This window comes from Canis lupus, chromosome 2, assembly GCF_048164855.1.
Source record: "Canis lupus baileyi chromosome 2, mCanLup2.hap1, whole genome shotgun sequence".
Lineage (NCBI taxonomy): Eukaryota > Metazoa > Chordata > Mammalia > Carnivora > Canidae > Canis > Canis lupus.
The window spans coordinates 21,521,688-21,534,091 of NC_132839.1; the positions used below are offsets into that span (position 1 = coordinate 21,521,688).

General features: G+C 38.9%; 1 long non-coding RNA gene across 2 annotated transcripts in view; it reads right to left on the reverse strand.

Moving 5' to 3' along the window:
- Positions 1-12,404, reverse strand: part of LOC140613975 (uncharacterized) — a 60,733-nt gene that overhangs the window by 38,159 nt on the left and 10,170 nt on the right. Inside the window, exon 2 of one of the 2 annotated variants that reach the window (XR_012014888.1) lies at positions 1,428-1,506. This is a non-coding gene — a long non-coding RNA (uncharacterized lncRNA). Of the gene's footprint in view, positions 1-1,249; positions 1,507-12,404 lie in introns of both variants that reach the window. The other variant, XR_012014889.1, reaches the window with a different exon arrangement.

The window sequence follows — 12,404 nt, forward strand, 5'->3', positions numbered from 1 at the left end:
TCAGCATAGTGGTGCATAACAATACACACACAGTGACTTCATCATAAAGGGGACAGGATGAGAATGGGGGGAAAATGCTAGTTTGACAGTGGAGAAACCTAGTAACCTGTATCCCAACAAAGTGCTCATGGTTAACGTCAGTGAATTATGTTAATAGTATGTACCCTTAATATGATGTAATGAGAATAGCACTTTTTTGCTGTGGTCCTCCTCCCCAGAACCCATAACACCAGTATGTATAATCATGAGGAAAACATCAAAAGAGGTCCCAATTGAAGGACATTTTATAAAATATCTGACCAATAGTTCTCAGAACTTTCAAGAATATAAAAAAGAAGGAAATTCTGAGAAATTGTTAGAGCCAAGATGAGACTAAGGAGACATAATGACTAAATATAATGTTGTATCCTAGATGGGATCCTGGGAGAGAAAAGGGCTTTAGGTAAAAACTAAGGAAATCTGAACAAAGTATGGACTTTAGATAATAATGATGTTTCAGTATTGGTTCATTAGTTGTGATAAATGTACCATAATATAGGATGTTAATAAAAGGAGCAACTGAATATGGGGTATATAGATCTTTTATACTATATTTCCAATTTTTCTGTAAATCTGAAACTTTTCTAAAAGTTTTTAAAATATATATGAAATTGGGGGCACCCTGGTGGCTCAGTGGTTGAGCGTCTGCCTTTGGCTCAGGTTGTGATCCTGGGGTCCTGGGATCGAGTCCCACATTGGACTCTCTGCGGGGAGCCTGCTTCTCCCTCTGCCTATGCCTCTGCCTCTCTGTGTCTCTCATGAATAAATAAATAAAATCTTAAAATATATATGAAGTTTATCTACAGTTTATTAAAGTTAGATAAATATTAGACTCCAAGAATGCTAAGAACAGAGCTTATAATTTTCTGAATACAATGGAGTGTTTATTGTAATATATTCTTCATGAAGCTAAGTTGATACAATTTTAAGGTTCTTTATTCTAAGATTGTTTTAGAGTTTGTGATGTTAAAATAACTTTTGCTTTGAAATGACACTAATCAGTAGATTTGGTCTACTACTTTACAATCATTTAAAAAGTTAGTTAAAAAAATAAAATAAAATAAAAAGTTGGTTATTAGTCCCTGAAATAAAAAAAAAATCTGAGAGCTATAGCCTTTATCAGTTCATTACCTGAAAACTTTAAGAAAATTTATCATCCTCTGGGTAGTGCTAAAATGCTATTTCTCTATGGTACTTTTCTTATGTCTACCTTTTAAGAGTCCAGATAGGTATCTGATCCTTTCCGACACCCTTGAGCAAAGGAAATAAAAGTAGAAGAACCAGATAAAATGAGAGTTCCCACAGTCTCATCTCACATCCATCCAGTGGTGAAAGGAAGTGCCAGGATCTTCCAAAGTTCCGAATCCAAGAAAAGAACTCTTTCTTACCTTTCTTACCAATAAGGTGGAAAACGAAGGCACCTTCATTTGGCATCTCAGGGTAATAGATTCCAAAAGCAGTAGGAATCTGTCCATAATGGAAACCAAGAAGGTTAATCATGGGTTTTCATGTTTTAGGGTGGGGTGAGTTGGGGCATTTTGTTCCTAGATTTACAGGACTTGTAAGTTGCACTGACCTTTTCAAGTTATCTGGAAATAATTTAAGCCTTCATCAGCTTCTGCAACTGCTATCACATTGTAGCAGTACATTTAAAAAGCAAGGTGAAGTCTCAAGTGTTCTCATAGATAGCTATACCTCTGTACATGAAGTGTAAGTTTAAGTGATGTGTATCTATCATTCAAATGTGCATTAGTTTGCCCAGCAAACGTCTAGTGGCTACTCTTTGCTGCTATAATGTGTGCTGTGCACATAAACGTGAACAAGATCGTCTTCGCCTTGAAGTGGCTTCTCATCTAGTTGAGAGACATGATTGCCATACAGTATGATAAGTACTCTGTTAAAGATTAATGTGTATTTGATTTTTAGGGAAAACTTTATGAAGGACAAAAGCTTCCTTGAAAGTTGGAAGTTTGTGCAGTTGAATTGGCTGAATGTTAAGAAAATCAAGATGGTAAGAGTTATCGAGGCAGAAATTTCAAACTTCAAACTTAGTAATTAGAATAATATTGAAAGAAAAGATACATTCACCGATCACAGATACAGGGACAACAGTATGAAACATTACTAAAACTACTATTTCAGAGGTCTGCAAATCTGAATAATAAACTTGATTTTAATAGAATCCCTTATTTGTAAGATGAGAGGGAAAAAAGGTCTACCTCAGAATCCCTTTCCTTAATTTCTTTGTAACTGCTAATGGAAGGCAAAGCAGAAAACACTATGTATAAAGTGTACAGACATGTATAAAGCATACATGTATCCAGAGACAAAGACAAAGCTAGAGCAGCCTTGAGGTGGAGTTTAGATTAGGGATGGTGAAGTATGGATGAGTTGGGTGCTGCAGAGAGGGGAGAGGTGGTCCTATAGCAGAATATCTTTGCACATTCAGTGCCAAGACAAAGACCATGTGATAGTCTCAGATGAAGATAATTATTTGCTAGTAGGCAAAATGAAGAGAGTTGTAGCAGCTGTTTTCCTGGATCTCCCCAACTTTAGCATTCTCTGCAAAATGTACAGCTTAAGATGGCTGACTCAGACTCACCCGAACCCCTGGTTGAGGGGTGCCTGACATTGGATGGTGTTGAAGTATGTGGGGCATCCAGCTAAAGGGATATATGTCATTCAAGTTTAGTAGGGGTGCATTTATGTGGTCGTCTGTCCATGTGAAGTCCATGTGTAGTTATTGTTGCCCATCCAACTAGAGGGTTGGTTGGCTTCTAGAATATATTTCTAACTCCCACTGTACTGACTCATCCAGCATCATGTCATGAGATGCTGGTCAGAGGTATGTCATTTAATAAAAATACATTGTTTTCCTGGATTTTGTGACATAGCGGTTATTTTTAATGTTCTAATTATTGTGATGTGGTTTTTTTCACTGTAAGTAGCTATTCACTTTTTAACCTAATTCTGTATACATAATTACATATTTTTTAAGAGAGTCCCCCAAATTATTTATGCTTCAGAACCCACAAAACCTGAATCTGCCCATGTTTAATTCATCTAATGGGACTTCAACTCATTTCTCCCTTCTGCTCTAATAACCAATCAATCAAACAAAGAAGTGACAACAATAATTTGTCCGCCTGCCTACTGATGCATATAAGTACGAGAAGGTAAAATTCTACTTCACATTTAGACATACAAATCTTTAAAAAGGAACCTGTCTAGTTGAGGTAGTGTTTTCACCTGCCCGAGTTTCAGTTATGCATAATCAGTTACCCCAAAACTCTGACACCCAAATAGTTCTTTTCTGTCTAATACTGTGAGAAGATGAAAGGCACAGGATTGGTTCTAGAGTTGAAGATACATGGTCACCAAAGAGGCAAACTGGTTGGAAGAAGGAGGCTGGGAATGTAGAAAGCCAAGACCTGCCACATCCCTGTTTATCATTATCTGGTAGTTACAAACAGAAGCTTTGGACAAGGGAACCATACCTCACTGGGGAACTTTTAAAAATTATTTGCAGTGACCCTGAAGATGCCTCCAGAGACCACTTAGCAAGAAGATAACTGTTAAAATATGTTTGAAACTTCCTGAGAAGTTTGGCAGCTTTGATAGGCTTGATATTTCTCAGATGAGTAGGAAAATGGTCAAAAGATTTGGCATGCAGAGGAGGCTGATTGGACAGATGAAGGCTGAATATAGGACTCTAGATGTAGTTGGGTGACTTTTGAGGGCTATTTTGTAGGTAAGAATAAGTGGAAGGATCTTGGGAAGGAAGACACAGGAAGACACAGGGATTCAGATCCTAGCTTATTATGGCTTCCTCTGCGGTATTATGAGAATACCAGTACCTTCCAGGGTATTCAGGTTTGTCGTGAAAATAAAAATAAACCAGTGACTGACAGATCAGGGGTTCATAATCTGGGGTACATAAATGACCTGGAAAAAGGAAAGTAAACGTCCTTAAAATAGCTCAGCAGACTCGAATTTTCATTCAAATATATGTGTGTGAATATTTTGAAGAGAAAGTGGTTCATAATTTTCATCAAATTCTCAGAGGTTTGTGACTAAAAAGGTGAAGAGTCATTGAAGTAGAGCTCATTTATGTTCGAAGATGAATTGCTAAGGGAAAGTTCTGAAATCTTTGAAAGTAGAATAGTCACCAAAAAGTAAAATCTGGGACAGGAGAGAAATAGGTTATAGTGGGGAAATGATCAAGTGACACTGATTAAATAAAGCAGTTCTGTATTTGTACTCAGTACTAATCTTCGTAAGGTATATTTCTGTTTATATAATGAAAAGAATATACAATATTTTTCTCTTTTTCATCCACATGAACACGGTTGATATATTTTCAATGCAGGTAATTTTTTCTTTTTTCAGTGCAAGTAATTTTAAAAAGCATTGGCGTGGGAGATTAAAAATTGATGATGTGGTCCTGGCCCTACCACCTTAAAAATTAGGTAATTTTGTGCAAGTCATTTGCCTCAGTTTCCTCAGGTGTAAAACAGTAGTAGTAAACTACTTCCTTTTTAACAATTATGTTTCAAAAATTGGCTAGTGAGCATATGTTGAATTTCTTTGAGGAAGGAGGTACTTAAAATCAAGGTGTTATAGCATCTTTTTCTTTCAAAATTCAGTCTTTACAAATTTTAACAATAATGATACCCTGATTTGTTTTAATCATTTATTGAGGAGCTTAAACTATTGGTATCTGCACTTTACAGGCCTATCATATTGATGGTGAGCCACCCAGGCACCCTAAAACTATCTTAAATTTACATCTAAGTTTCAAGTACAGTACAAAGGGCTTTGTTTTTAATTTGCTGAACTATTGGATAGTAAATTGCTCACAGAATCACCCTTTCACTTCCTAATCCTATAGTGTTTTCTTGCCAAAGACATTCTCCTGTATAATCAGAGTACAACCATCAAAATCAGAAATTTGATATTGATACATGACTTCCATTTAAATCTTAAGCCACAGTCAGGATTCGCCAATTTTGTTGATAATATTCTTTATGTAATCCATTACAGCATTTCACTCACTGAATTTAGTTGTCATGCCCTTGAGTCTAAAATAGCTTTTTAATCTTTTCTTGGCTTTCATAGCCTTAACCATTTTGAAGATTTTAGGCTGGTTATTTTATAGGATGACCCTCAGTTTGGATTTCTCTAATGTTTATGGGTAAATTCAGGTTATTCAACTTTGGGAGGATTATCACAGAAGTGACATCTTGCACTTTTTGTTGTATCCTATCAGCTGGCACACAATTATTAATATTCACTTTAATCCCTAATTAAAGTGGTGTCTGCCACTCTGAAGATGTTTTTTTTTTAAATCTTTTTAATAAGTGTTTTGTGGAGAGATACTTTGAAAAAATGTAAATATTGTGGTCCTCACCAAACATACAATTAATAAATCATATGGGCTCATGTTTATTAAATGAGCCACTATCTGTTACTATTGTTATTTATTTTCATGCTCTTACTGTCCTAGATATGCCAGTGGAAGTTCCTTCAACCTGGCTTCCATGACCTTTGGACATGTCTCCATTGTTTTCTGAGATATTCCTTATTTTCTGGCACAGCAAGGTATTCCAGACTCATCTTGCTTTTTCTCTACTCTGGAATCAATCATTTTTATAAGAAACCTGGGTTCCTTTTAGTGGAGGATGATAATTAGAAACCAAGAAATGACCATTCAGGTGTGTTGATTGCTTTTGGATCATCCTTGTTCACAGACTTTCTCAGTGGACAGAGCTATGAAATAGAGGAATCTTTTTTTAAATTTTTTTTAATTTATTTATTTATGATAGTTACACACAGAGAGAGAGAGAGAGAGGCAGAGACACAGGCAGAGGGAGAAGCAGACTCCATGCAGGGAGCCCGATGTGGGACTCGATCCCGGGTCTCCAGGATCAGGCCCTGGGCCGAAGGTAGCGCTAAACCACTGCGCCACCCAGGGATCCCTGAAATAGAGGAATATTAAGTGCACACATGCTTGTGCAGGCATGCAGATGCTCATTATGATTTTTTTTTTTTTTAGATTTTATTTATTCATGAGAGACGCAGAGAGAGAAGCAGGCTCCATGCAGGGAACCCGATGCGGGACTTGATTCCAGGACTCCAGGATCATGCCCTGGGCTAAAGGGAGACGCTCAACTGCTGAGCCACCCAGTGTCCCTGATTTTTCATATTCCATCTGGATATATTGACAACCATTGCAGTGCCATCTCCCCCACCATGGATGCCCACCTGAAGCCCTTAAGCACTACATTTATTCAAGAGGAGGAAGGGGTCAAAAAGTACTTTTTAAATGTCTGAATAAAACAACTTAAGGAGACGCCTGGGTGGCTCAGTGGTTGAGCATCTGCCTTTGGCTCAGGGCGTGATCCTGGGGTCCTAGGGTCGAGCCCCATGTCAGGCTCTTCACAGGGAGCCTGCTTCTCCCTCTCCCTATGTCTCTCTCTCTCTCTCTCTCTCTGTCTCTCATGAATAAATAAAATCTTAAAAATAAAAACAAAACTAACTTGAGTTGTTACCTTTGTGTCAAGTTCCTCCATCCTCTTGATGTATTTTATCTCCTTTTCCAAACTAATCTGCGTTTCTCTGGGTACATGATAGAGTTCTTGCCTCATCAAAAGAGGAATATAAAGAGTCAGTGTTTTTCTACCTTTAGGTTTTTTGTGTTTAGCTCAGTATTTCTTGCTTAGTATTTATAGCAAGAAATGCGTTATTGTAGGAGTGTCGCATACACTGCAAGATATTTTGTATCCCTGACTCTACATTCACTATTGCCACCTGAGGCCCCCCACTTAAAAATGGGATAACCTAAAAAGTGAAAACAAAGCACTTTTACACCTTTCCAGCTGACTTGTAGGAAGGCAACCTTCCCCTAGTTGAGAACCCCCAGAGCTCTTTGCAATTTGTATAATAGCTGTTTCCTAATACATTCTTAGGTTCATATTAATTGACATGGAAACTCACAGAATAGTTTACCTCAGTCTATTCTCCATCAGGTAGGTGGGTTAGCCTTGTAAAAATCAGTGCTTTCTTTTTCAATCCAAAAAAAAAAAAAAAAAATATATATATATATATATATATATATATATATATATATATATATATATATATATGTGCTTTTTGGCTTGGTAACTGTCCCCTGTTGATCCTATCTTGGACCTAGTCCCAAAACCAAATACTACTTTGTAGGGAGACTTTCTTCTGTCATTGAAATGTCCTTTAAATTAAGGCACCAGGGGATCCCTAGATGGCTCAGTGGTTTAGCGCCTGCCTTCGGCCCAGGGTGTGATCCTGGAGTCCCGGGATCGAGTCCCGCGTCGGGCTCCCGGCATGGAGCCTGCTTCTCCCTCTGCCTGTGTCTCTGCCTCTCTCTTTCTCTCTATCATAAAATAAATAAATAAATCTTTAAATTAAGGCCCCAAATATATATAAAATGCATGTTATTAGCTTTAGAGCTGTATATTTTCATAGGAATGGTAGATTCGGTTTAGTCAAGTCAGGTTCTAGTTAACAGTCAAGGCTGTACACACCAGGCTCGTAAATAGAGAGTGACTGGATGTCCTTCCTGCTATGTGCTGAAGACTTTATTTTTCCCTAATTAGACAAGGAGGGACCATCGTTTCTCCTGGGCAACAGGCTATTGGAACAAGTTCGTCCTCCTCCTTCACTGTTGGTGTGTATAGTAAGTAGCCTACTTGCGATGGGAAGATAGCACAGTCTTCAGCTAGAGAGTACCATAGAGTAGGTGGCTTCTATAAAACAATAGAAAGTGATTGCTCATGGTTCTGGAGGCTAGAAGTTCAAGATCAGAATGTCAGCATAGTTACATTTTGATGAGGGCACTCTTCTGGGTTATAGATGGCTGACTTCTCACTGTGTCCTGTGATGGAAGAGGGTTGGATAGAGAGGTCTCTGGGATCTCTTTTAAAAAAAATTGATCCAGGTGGGCTCCATCTCATGACCTAATCTCCTAAAGGTCCCACCTCTTAATAACTATCATGTTGGGGGCTGGGATTTCAACACATGAATTTGGTTCAGTCCATTGCACCCTTGGACTCAATAATAGCTCGCTTGTGTTCTGCCCTTAATTTGAGTTCTTGGGGTGCCTGAATGGTTCAGTCGGTTAAGCGTCTGACTCTTGATTTCAGCCCAGATCATGTTCTCAGGGTTGTGAGATCAAGCCCTGCCCTGGGCTCTGCGCTCAGCATGGAGAGTCTGCTTGGGATTCTCTCCTTTTCTCCCAACCCCTCTCCAGGCTTGTATGTGTGTGTGCATTCTCTCTCTCAAATAAATAAAATCTTTATTTAAAAAAAAAAAAAAAAAGGGAGGGCAGCCTGGGTGGCTCAGTGGCTTAGCGCCGCCTTCAGCCCAGGGCCTGATCCTGGAGACCTGGGATCGAGTTCCCACGAACCTGCTTCTCCCTCTGCCTGTGTCTCTGCCTATCTCTCTCTCTCTCTTGAACAAATAAATAAAATCTTTAAAAAGTAATAATTAAATTTAAAAAAGGAATTTGAGTTCTTGTTTAAAGGAGAAAAAAAATCTGCCCTTAGTTCCACCAACTATACAAGTATAGGAAGAGGAAAAAAGGTTGAATCCATGCTTTGAGAAAAATTAAACTTGAGAGTAAGCTTTGTATGAATACACGTTATGATTTTAAAAATTAGCGGGGCTCACTGCTCTGTTTTGGGTAGAACCCATAACAGAGATGTTTACTGCTTACCAAGTTATGTGAATGTTCCCTCGTATTTCCCAGCTCTTTTGCAGTTAGGCAGGGCCATGTGACTAGTTCTACCAACTAGGGTGAGCTAGAACTATGAGAAGAGATGTGTGTCACCTAGCCTCAAATTGGTAAGGATGTGTTACTTTTACTGCTTTCAAGTGAACTAAATTTGAGTTCTACTAAAACTGGACGTAGAATGTTTCTAAGATAATTTCAAGCTATCCCAGGAAATGAAAGACATTACATTATTGAACATCTTCATTTAGAAACTAATGGTGTAGTTTTATTCTATTTCATTCTAAACAAGTCTGAACCAGGGTTGATACTCTTTATCTGAAAGGACCTAATCTGAATGGGATCAATAACTTAAAGAAAAAGGCAAATCAGAAAATTGTGTCAACCTGACAGTATTTTAGTGCTCTTCAGTTAGTGGTTTAGGCCATAAGAAATTTATTTTGACTCAAAAAGAAACACATACCATAGAGTGCCTTAATTCACTTACTTTGCCTTCCCTTCCCTTACTTTCCCTGGCATCCTGGTACATGTTATTTCAAGGGCTTCCCAAAGACTTGCATCAGCAGTTTTGTACCTATGAATGACCTTCATTTAGGATCCTGGATAGATGTAATACACACACACACCCCTATACCCCTACACCCCTACCTTTAGGTATCTTATCTAAAATCAAATATTTCTTCATCTGAAAAAATTTTAGGAGTTTGATTATTTTGTGCTATTGAAAAATGGAGATTTTGCACATTGTGTCCTTTATGACCATTTTTTTTTTTTGCACTTGGTGAACAACAAAAACAAGGAGGAAAAAAAACACAGAACAATTTCACACCTAAAATTGAAGGAGTTGATTACTGTCATTTTGGTGATGTACCTTTTATATGTTTGCAGTGGTTAAGAAAGACTTTATGGTTTGGAGCATGAGCACTTTAAAGTGATTCAAAATTATTGAAGAGCTACAAATTTTATAAAGTGCTTCAATTTGTTACTGACTAGAGCAGCAGTGGAATGATTCGGCAGCGCTTTTAGTACTATGCACAGCCTGCAAATGCTCTCATAATCTTTCCAGGTGCTGCTGCTTTACATGTAGGGGCTCTGAATGTTCCTGCCTCGAGACACTCCATTGCTAACCGAAGCAGAGCTTCTGTTCTGGAGACCCGCATGCCACAAAAGTAGTGCTCCCACAAGGGTGTAATTTTGGCAATGCTGCTAACCCCAAAGCAGTCGTTGTTACTTGGCTTTGCCAGAATTTTAAAAATTCGTCTAAAAAACTGCTGGACTACTGGTCACTTAACTTAGTGTGTGGATGGACATAGGCATGTGGGGAGTGCAAAATAAGTGTCCTGAGTGTGGGCAAAGTGGCTTAGACACTGCCAAATGAGAAAGTGACCTTTTAGTCCCTTTGAGACAGAGACTAATGTTTTAAAAAGTTGGTGCTTTTAAGAGAGGTCAAAACTTTGTAAAAACAGGTTTTAAAGATTTCTGTCTGCTTTGCCATTAGCTTGCATAATTTTGCTGGACTCTGGTTTGCATGTTTTAGAGCACCGGTTAAGCCCTGCTTATGTAACATAGGAAAAATGAGGCATAATCTTTGAAATTTAAAATGACCACATGGTTTAGACACTGACTTGTAATTTGGGGTTCCATCAAAGCATGTGTATAACTCTGCCTTTTAAAATTGATTTACACCCCCGAGGTGTCCCGAATAAGTACACGGCTCCTCCATGTGATGACTGACAGTGGCACATTTCATTTCTTTAGAACTAGAGTTGTAGAGCCCAGCCAGTTCATTAAAGGAGAAGGTAATCTTAAAGCTAAATGCAAAAAATCAGTTCAAAGACGTAACCAGTTTGGGATTGGTGGGGTGTAGGTGGTGGTAGCATTCAGCAAGTCTCTGGTTTCTGAGTTTCTGGCAACATTAGGTGTCTGGAAAACCTTGATCTATTTTGTTACCTCACCCAGGTAATTCTTGCCAGAGATGAGGTTAGATGATATCCAAGACTCCCATCTCACCATGTGCTTTTACCACTGTGCTTTTGATCATTGATTCTATTTAAAAACATGCCGCATCCTGAGAACTTAGCATGTTAGAATATAGCATATAAATAAACTCTAAAACCAACACGATATTCCAGTTTTTATGCATGATTTGAGTGCCCAGCACCCCCAAATTTAAAGGCACTAAGCATTTCTCCCTATCTGGCTGTCTTGGAGTTTCCAGTGAATATTCTGTGAATGCCTGTTTTGTCACCTAAAATATGAAGCAAAATTGATTTCTGACAAGATTCAAGACTTCGGAGCCATGGTTTGGTAAGGAAGAGACTCTCGTTCATCATACTTCCCAAAGACAACAGTGGAAAAGTTGTATGTCATTTTAAGATCAGAACTTTGTAGGAAAATAAAGTATCCCTCCAGCTTCCTTGTCTTTTTCTCTTTAAGTGAACTAATACATGTAAAGAACTTAAGTCTGTTTGACTCTTATTACTGTTTTATCATTTGTTTCATTTTTTAAAGATTTTATTTACTCATGAGAGACCCAGAGACACAGGCAGAGGGAGAAGCCAGCTTCCTGCGGGGAGCCCCATGTGGGACTCCATCCTGGGACTCCAGGATCACGCCCTGGGCCAAAGGTAGACACTCAACCAGGCGTCCCTATCATTTGTTTTGTTATCATGTTTCCTCCTTTTATTTACTCGATTACATTTTTTCTCCAAGTAGTCTTGTGTATCCTTGTCTTTTTTTTTTTTTTTCTTTTTTAAGATTTTATTTATTTGGCGGGGGAAGCAGGGTGAAGGGCAGAGGGAGAAGCAGACTCCACTGAGCAGAGGGCCTGATGTGCTTGATCCCAGGACCTTGAGATCATGACCTGAGCAGAAGGCAGCTGCTTAACTGATTGAACCACCCAGGCACCCTTTCCTCGATTTTTTTTTTAAGATTTTATTTATTCATGAGAGACTCAGAGAGAGAGGCAGAGACACAGGCAGAGGGAGAAGCAGGCTGCATGGTGGGAGCCTGACGTGAGACTCGATCCCAGATCCCAGGATCACATGCTGAGCCAGAGGCAGACGCTCAAGCACCGAGCCACCTAGGCATCCCTCATCTTTTTTGAGGTACTACTTTTTCTTATTAGGACAATTAGAATTGACTGCGACTCCCAATTCTGCTTCAAAGGGCCCCAGATAAAACTCTGGTGAGTGTGTGTCATTCTGCCCCTGGTTGTGTCTGTCGGAGAATTTCAACCAGATGCATTTAGTTTTGCCTGATGTACTTTGTGGTTTATTTGATTAAAGTGTGAGCACCTGGATGCGTGTAAACAGAACATTTAAATATCCAGACATTGTGTTCTCATCAAGAAAATCTAAGGACTGCAAGTGGAAATTGCTAGAACTTGGTAACATAATCAAGAATGAAAGATATTGGTCTTTTTTTTTTTTTTAAGATGTTGTTTATTAATGAGACACACAGAAAGAGAGGGGGGCAGAGACACAGGCAGAGGGAGAAGCAGGCTCCATGCAGGGAGCCCGACATAGGACTCGATCTGGGGTCTCCAGGATCAGGCCCTGGGCTGAAGGCAGCGCTAAACCACTGAGCCACCCGGGTG